General features: G+C 32.4%; 1 long non-coding RNA gene across 1 annotated transcript; it reads right to left on the reverse strand.

Moving 5' to 3' along the window:
* LOC107612422 lies at window positions 4,291-5,699 on the reverse strand. Its single transcript, XR_001613746.2, has 3 exons — window positions 5,648-5,699; window positions 4,581-5,554; window positions 4,291-4,412 (listed from the first exon to the last, which is right to left on the reverse strand). It is a non-coding gene; the product is annotated as an uncharacterized LOC107612422 (long non-coding RNA).

Genomic DNA, 8,272 nt, shown 5'->3' on the forward strand with positions numbered 1-8,272 from the left:
AAAGACTAGGATCTCGGTAGATAAAAAAAAAATAAATAATAAAATTTTTATTTATTATTTTCATATGAAAAAGTTTAATTTTTTACTAATAATTAATTTTAATATTTATTATCTAAAATTTAAAAGAATTTAACGTGTATACTTTTATATTTGATTAGGTGTTAAGTTTGTTACACAAATAAAAATAATTAAATTTTGTACTTTGTAACACCCTAACTTTTAGCACCTCATGATCGTACTAAAAACTCAGGCGTTACTTACCTCTAAACCTTTTCATTCTATACTATTTTTATTCAATATTGAGCCATCGCAAATACGAACCAAAACTTTCAACAAGAAAACGAAGAGTCGGTACTTTAAATCATTTAATCATAAAATTATATATATCCATGTAGCATTATATACATAGACTTACTCAAAGATCCTCAAATACAATTCCTACCCCTCTAAAAACTAAAAACAATAAATGACGAGAGAAAAATAAAATTAAGAACTCAACTCGTAAATATAATCTTCTATGCTCCTGTAGCTCCGCCACTAAACCTTCGCACCTGTAGCTGAAAGGGATGGAAATAGGGGGTAAGAACTGGCGAGTTCTTAGTAGGATCGGGGTGTAGAGTTATATTCATTTTATATATATTTGGTCCGCAATAACAGTCAACAAAGTATAATCCAATTCAATAATTATAGAACACAGAATCCAATCATAAGCACACACAATCATAGAAAACACAATTACAAACAAGTATGTGCAAACAAGTATGATGCATGTCTAGTCCTATACAGGCCATGAGCTCATGTGTCGGTTTGTTGCCCAATTCCTGACACTGGTCCTGAGATAAGCGTCTTGTACCGCCGTCCTTATCTCAGCCAACGTCCCCTCTATGAGCGTTACGTATTGTCGTCCTCATGGGGGAACCTTCCTTTTAGTCTCCAGTGAGCGTTACGCATCGCCGTCCTCACTGAGCTGTCCTTATAGTATCAAGTGAGCGTTATGCATCGTCGTCCTCGCTAGACACTTGGCACTTAGGTCTAACATCAATCAATTTCTTTTCAATCTTCGCTCTCTACTCTACTGCAGTAGAGATCCCTTTAATTAATACCTTCTTTTCTATCTGCTCTACTGTGACAGACGTTCATTAAAAAATTTTTCAGTCACTGCTCTCTGCACTTCTGTGGTAAAGATCCTTTCACTTAATACATCCTTCTCTTTTTGTTCTTTTTCTTTTAAAACCAAAATCAGCTCTTTGTGACATTCTCTAAAACCTTTTAAAACAATTTCACTTAAACCAATTCTTCTTTCAAAAGACAAAGGGAAACTATTTATTAGTTAAACTCGTCAGCAAGGCCTTTAGACTTTAGGGGAGCGACAACCAATCTCATTTTCTTGAGTTCATTATAAATTCTTAACAAATCATTGTTTTCTTAAACTGAATTTAATCAAATAAAGTTTTTAAATCAAATCAAAATCAAATCATATAAATTAGAAGTTCCGAACCAATTTCAAAACCAAAACCAATCCCAATTTCATCCTTAAAACTAATTCTTTAACTTTTTTCCAATACGTCACAAAACGAAATCATTCAATCAAAATTCAATTACTTTTAAAGTTCACTAAAACTCCTCCGAATGAAATTCTTAAGTCAAATTCAAAACATAAGCTCTTTTCATATTTAAATCACCTTAAAACATAATACTTTTTTTTTAAATAATTTAAAGTCGTAAAATAATTCTTTTCAAAATAAATCGAACTCAAAACATATACTTTTCTTAAATGAATTAAAATCGAAACATAAGTATTTTCTTAATAAATCAAACAATATAGCTTCTCAAATCCAACCTTTTTCTAAATAACATTTCAAACAAAGTCTTAAATTTTATAACAAAGTCTTGAACTTTGCCACCCTTCTCAGGTCCCATCCTAACTATTTCTCAAACTCTTTCAAATCATTTCCAATAAATCAAAATCATTTTTAATATCAAAATATTTATAAAATCAAACCAATTAAAAATCAAACCGCCTCCAAAATCAAACCATTGTCATATCTTAAATCATGTTATCAATTTATCAATTCATTTCTTATTAAATCTCAATATCATCATCAAATTTTACCAATTTTACTTGATCACCAACAACATTCCAGCCCCGAATTCATCAAAATAATTTGGTTCTTGACTACATTTAAACCGACCAAATCCTAAACTAATCACAAATATGAATATTTCACAAAATTTCAACATAAATTCAGTCAAATTCAATCAATAATCAATCACAACATCAATTCACTTATCCAATACCAATTTAACCAATGATAAATTACCAAAACCTACCTCCGTACGAAATCAAAATCAACAAAAACTCTAGAGAAGCTTTTTGATCAAGTTGTTGAAGAAGAAAATGCCAGAAATCATCTGTGCCTCCTAGAACTCCAATTGGCCGAACTCAAGGGGAAGGGGAGCGATGCCACCGTCAACTTCCACCGAACAAAAGTGACACAACACGTAGAGGAGGAACACTACAAAAAAATAAGGTTAAAACGGCGGTTATTTTTGGTAATTACGGCGGTTAGAACCACCATTATTACCGAAAATGGCGCCTCCAAGAAACGCCATTATCTGGGCGCCATTCTGGTTATTACGGCGGTTTTTTTAGGGTTAAAATGGCATTTTGTAACCGCCATTATTTCCGTATAAAACGGTGGTTTTTGAATTGTTTAAAATGGCGGCTATAACCGCCGTTTTTACCAGGATGTTATGGCATAATTTCTATTTAAAAAACCACCATTTTTACCATTATAACTGCCATTTTACCAGGTTATAATGGTATCTTTTGTGTTTAAAATGGCAATTTCTAACCGCCGTTTTTACCAGGTTATAATGGCATTATTTTCGTTTAAAATGGCAGTTTTTAACCGCCATTTTTACCAGCGTATAATGGCATTGTTTTCATTTAAATTAAGGGTTTCTAACCGCCGTTTGTACCTAATTATGATGATAATTTTATGCTTTTTAAAATAAGATTGAAACCACCGATTTAAAGTGATATTTTCGAAACTCACTTAAAAATCTCGTAATAACCAAAAGGCATAGCCATAAATCAAACATCATAACATGATTTTTAATTCATACATGATCCAAAAGTCATAATCCAAGTCATAATTGAAATGTCATAATCCAAAAATAAAGTATCAAAGTAACATTTTTTAATAATACGTCTTAACATATAATTCTTAATATACTCCTTAATATACGTCTAAACATATCAAGCAAGGTCATGCTTCCTTGTTGCTTGCTCCAGAAGACCTACTTCCTAACTCTTTTAGTGATGAAATCTCACTCTCCTAATCCAATACCTACAACAAAAATATAATTATTATGAGTGCAAGAAATGCAAGAAAAAGGAATATATTAATAATTAGTGGATATTTATGAATTTGAATTCATCTAAAAAAAATTCACATATAAGAGCAAATTAAATATGAGAAAGATTTCAAACACTCATCATACACATTAAATTAAAAAAAAATCATATGCTAATTAATTCTGATCTCTGAAGAAAATTCATATGCTTCATCACTGTGAGATAACCTTCTTATTCATTAATCAACAATTAAATAAGCAAACTAACTCATCATCCATGCATGCAAACCACTCCCTATATTTTCATGCCCAACAAGCATCAATATTGCTGAGAATTTTTTGTTACTGAGCACAAGCTAGTGCAGAAATCATGGTTTTAAATTGAAGTTACACCTATCATTGTTGTAATACTTTTTGTATCAACATTATTTCCAAGCATTACAACTGCAAGGAGAATAAAGCAAAGGAAAAAAAAGAGGATAATTGTATTTGTACCTGTGAAACTTGTTGAGTAGGGAACATTCCAGCCAATTGTATTGGAATTTTACCTCCTCCCTTAGAAACAATATAGGAGACTAGCGCTTGCAATTGTGCTTTAATGGTATCCAACTCTTCTTGCACATTTGCACCACAATTAGATGATGTGCCAGCATCATTTGAAGAACCTAAATTCATTTGACTAATCCTTGTAGTGTTGTTCTTGAAAGCAACTGTTGGAACAACTCCCATACCTAAACCTCGAACACGACCAGGGTGCTCTTTCCCAAAAACTACTCCAAGAGCATCAAGAGGAGAATTAACAGTTGATTCCATCGGTTGTTGGTTGCTATGTACTTCAATCTTCTCTTACATATATAAAAAGAAAAGGAAAGAATAAAAAAATAGTATTATCTTATAAAAAAGAAAGAAAAAGAAATACAAACAAGTTACTTATTGCACTTTAGTCTTACCGCTATTTCTTTAGCCTTTTCATTAACATAACTTCTATCTATTTTCTTGTGAGTGATGTCCCACATTTGAACCCTACTAACTTCTATTCCCATCTCTTCCGTCTAAAATTTAAGAAAAGTAGAAAGACTTGATAAAAAAATAGCAGCCTCAATCATGTATATATCATTCATCTAATTATTATTTGAGATAGATTAGATATGCAGAAAATTAAGAGATGATGAATGCATTATATTTGAGATAGATTAGATATGCATGCATTAATTGATTACCAATTCAGCCCTTCTTCTTGCAATTGATTTAGCACCTGAAGTATGAGGAATTATTTGTTTTTGCCGAATTTCTTGATTCCTCTTACAAAGTTTCTGCAAGTTAAATTTGGACACAATTAAATAGTAGGGTCGATTCACATTTTTGAAAGATCGAATGTAATAAATTACTTTGATTAGATATTAAAAGTATAATTTATAGACTAGATATTATTACATTAGTTTGTTTAGTTAATAATGGGAAACCGAAGTGAATACACACGAACAACTATGATAACAACCACTCTTCAATTGCAGAGGGCAACTAGCATAGAATATAGATGAGTTTAGAGCAGTTATTGGATGCATCAAATGAAAAGGATAGCATTTATAGAAGAATTATTTGTACGAGCTTACAGTTCATGATTACATTTGCATGAAAGATGACTCCATAAAAATACTAAACTATGTAAATTTATAGCAATATTCACTTCTGCATATTAACCGCAAGAACCATCATCTTTCAAAACTGACTTAAATAGGGTAAAAATGTGCACTAACCACAGCAATTTAGGACTAAAATAAACAGAGACTGTACCACTATTTAAGACTGCCCCGCAGCCAATAGTTCATTTGTAAAAATAAAGATCAGAACCTCTGGCAACTCTAGAGACTCCCAGAAATCAAAATCACTCTTCAACAACATTGACTAGTTCATATTCAATTATATATATTCCAAAGGCTGTAAAAAAGGACAACATTTAACTAGGAGAGTAAGTACTTACTTGAGTTTCAGGCTTCAAATGATATTCTACGAATAAAGCCCATTGATCAGGAGCAATATCTTCTGGTGCATTATTTATGATCTCGGTTTTACTTAACCTCGGATCATAAAAATAATTCCAAAGCTTTATCCTATGTTCCCTCCATTTTTCGCCAAGCGATTGGAGCAAAAATCGTTTGGCCAAGTTATCACTCACTTTGAAGCAAAATCGAGCCTTCAATATTATAACAAAGAATATATATTAACCAGCAAATATAATTAAATAATGGCGAAGAAATAAGCTTTAGAGTTTGAGTAATCTTCTTACTAGGAAAAAAATATTCCATTGATTTTCAAAAAAGCTTGCTAGAATGTCTGACCACTTTTCAAAACTGATTGGAAATGCTACACAATCATCTGGCCATAAATCTTTTCTTATATCCATTTCTTTAAGATCCTTACGAGCTTTGAGATTATCCTTTAACCTTCCAGTCTCATTGAGCAAAGTGTATAACACATTGTCGCAAACATTCTTTTCAATATGCATAACATCTAGATTGTGGCGCAATAAGTTAGACTCCTAATAAGGAAAATAAAAAAAAATATGCTTTTCTTCCTCCACATCCCCGATTCATCTTCTTCTTCAACAACTTTTCGTCGAGACCTCTTACCTTTACTTGCCTGTAGTTCCTTCCCAAATGAAACATTGATGCTTTCAAGTTGTTCCAATATTTCTGACCCTATTAGTGCTGCTAGAGAATCCCTCAACTCAACTTTTCCATTAAATTTTGCACGACTTAGCCTAAACTTATGACCCCTTTCTAAGAAACGGCGATGTCCCAAAAAACACCATTTTCCACCATGCTTTAATCTATATGAATTAGTGTTGAAGTTACATGTGGGACAAGCATATTTACTGTGTACGTTCCACCCAGATAAGTTACCAAGGTCTGGAAAATCACTAATTGTCCACATTAATGCTGCTCGCAATGTAAACATTTCATTCTTGAACCTATCTAATGTTTGAACACCATCATGTCACAACTCTTTTAACTCTTTGATAAGAGGTTGTAAGTATACGTCTATGTTGTTCTCCGGCATTTTCTCTCCGGGAATAATCATTGACAAGATAAGTGATGTTGGCTTCATGCACTCCCATGGAGGTCGATTGTATGGAATAAGCACCACTGGCCAAACGCTATAGTTTGTACGCAAAGCTCCAAAAGGGTTGAATCCATCAGCTGCAAGACCAAGACGTACATTTCGAGGATCTTCAGCAAACTTATCATGAAGTAAATCGAATATCTTCCAAGCTTCATAATCCTGCGGATGCCTCATCTTAGAATCTTTCTTTTCTGCCGAAACATGCCATCGCATTGATTGTGCAGTCTTAGAACACATGAATAATCGTTGAAGTCTCGGTTTTAGTGGAAAGTATCGCAAGAACTTTGCCGGTTTCTGCTTTTTAGCATCGCTCAAATTAGATGTCTTGCATATTTTGCATTCTTGCAAATCTTCATCCTCCCCCTAATATAACATGCAATCATTAGGGCAAGCAGGTATCTTGGTATAATTAAGCCCTAGTTTGTTTATGGTTTTCTTTTATTAACTTGAGGATTTTGGTCATGGCTTTGTCGCTTATTCTGTACAAGCACTTTATGTGATATAGACTAATCAAGAAAGACAATTTTGAATACTTTGTGCACCCTTCATACAATTGCTCATTACCATCTTCCAACAACTTGTAAAATTCTACATTGTCTCCATTGTGCTCTTCATTTTCTGCATCTTCTATGTTGTCTTCATCTCCATCTCCATCTTCTATGTTGTCTTCATCTCCATCTCCATCTTCATTCAAGTCAGGTCCAGCAACTCCAAACGCGTCATTGAGCATTGTTACCATTGGATGTTGAGATATCGAATCATCTTGTACAATTTGACTAGTTTGATGAGCTTGTGACCCAACTCCAACTGCTTCTTCACCATGCCAATACCAAACTTTATAGTTTTCTGGAAATGGCTTGACTATTAAATGTTCAAAAACTTTCTCTCTTGTTTGTCACTTGCCAAAACCACACACCGGACAAGGGCATTTAATCTGACGACCCCGAGAGATCGATGCTCAAAAGCGAAATCCAAAAACTTGTTTAGACTATCTTTATACTCGTGCGTATTTCGTGGTTTTCCAATCCATAACTTATCGATTGACATGACTAAGAGGGACTACAAATAGGAATATTAAAAAATCTATTCATTAAAAATCTCTCTCTCTCTCTCATATTAACTAGGCAACTAACTAGTGTATATCAGCAGGCGCTACTATTAAAAAAAAATTTTTGTATGTGCAAATTAGATATCAAACAAATACTTAAATAGTATTCTAAAAGAAATTATAAAAAAAATTATAATTACCTCTTTCAAATGATAATTTTGTGGCTGTAACAATGGCTTTGTAAACTTTTCCTTCTCAAATAGTTGTATATATGCAAATTAATTTTTTTCTACAAGATAAAAAGAAACAAAAAAATAAATAGAGCAAATATATTATTCTCAAATTCGTATAAAACTCATATTATATTAACTAACTAACTAAAAAAAAGAGCAAAACAATAACAATAACAACAATAATAATAATAAATAATTCTATATTTTCTTCTATTTTTTTTCTCTTATTTTCTTTCTTTTTATTTTCTTTCTTTCCATCTTCTTTTTATATGCAAATAGTGTTAACAACTTCTTTTTTCCTCCTATCATTATTTCCAGAAATTTTTGTTTATTTTGGGGGAGGCTGGAAGAAATTTTTTTTGCCAGAATGGTTTCAAGTTTTGAAAGTAGTTCTTTTTAGACATGGAAACTAGTTGATTATGGAGTTGTTATCCAAACGCTTTCCGGTTTTCTTTAGACCTTTCTTTATATTGGGACTATTTTATGGGCCTTCATCTTTATTCTTTGC

The sequence above is a fragment of the Arachis ipaensis genome, chromosome B08, assembly GCF_000816755.2.
Source record: "Arachis ipaensis cultivar K30076 chromosome B08, Araip1.1, whole genome shotgun sequence".
Lineage (NCBI taxonomy): Eukaryota > Viridiplantae > Streptophyta > Magnoliopsida > Fabales > Fabaceae > Arachis > Arachis ipaensis.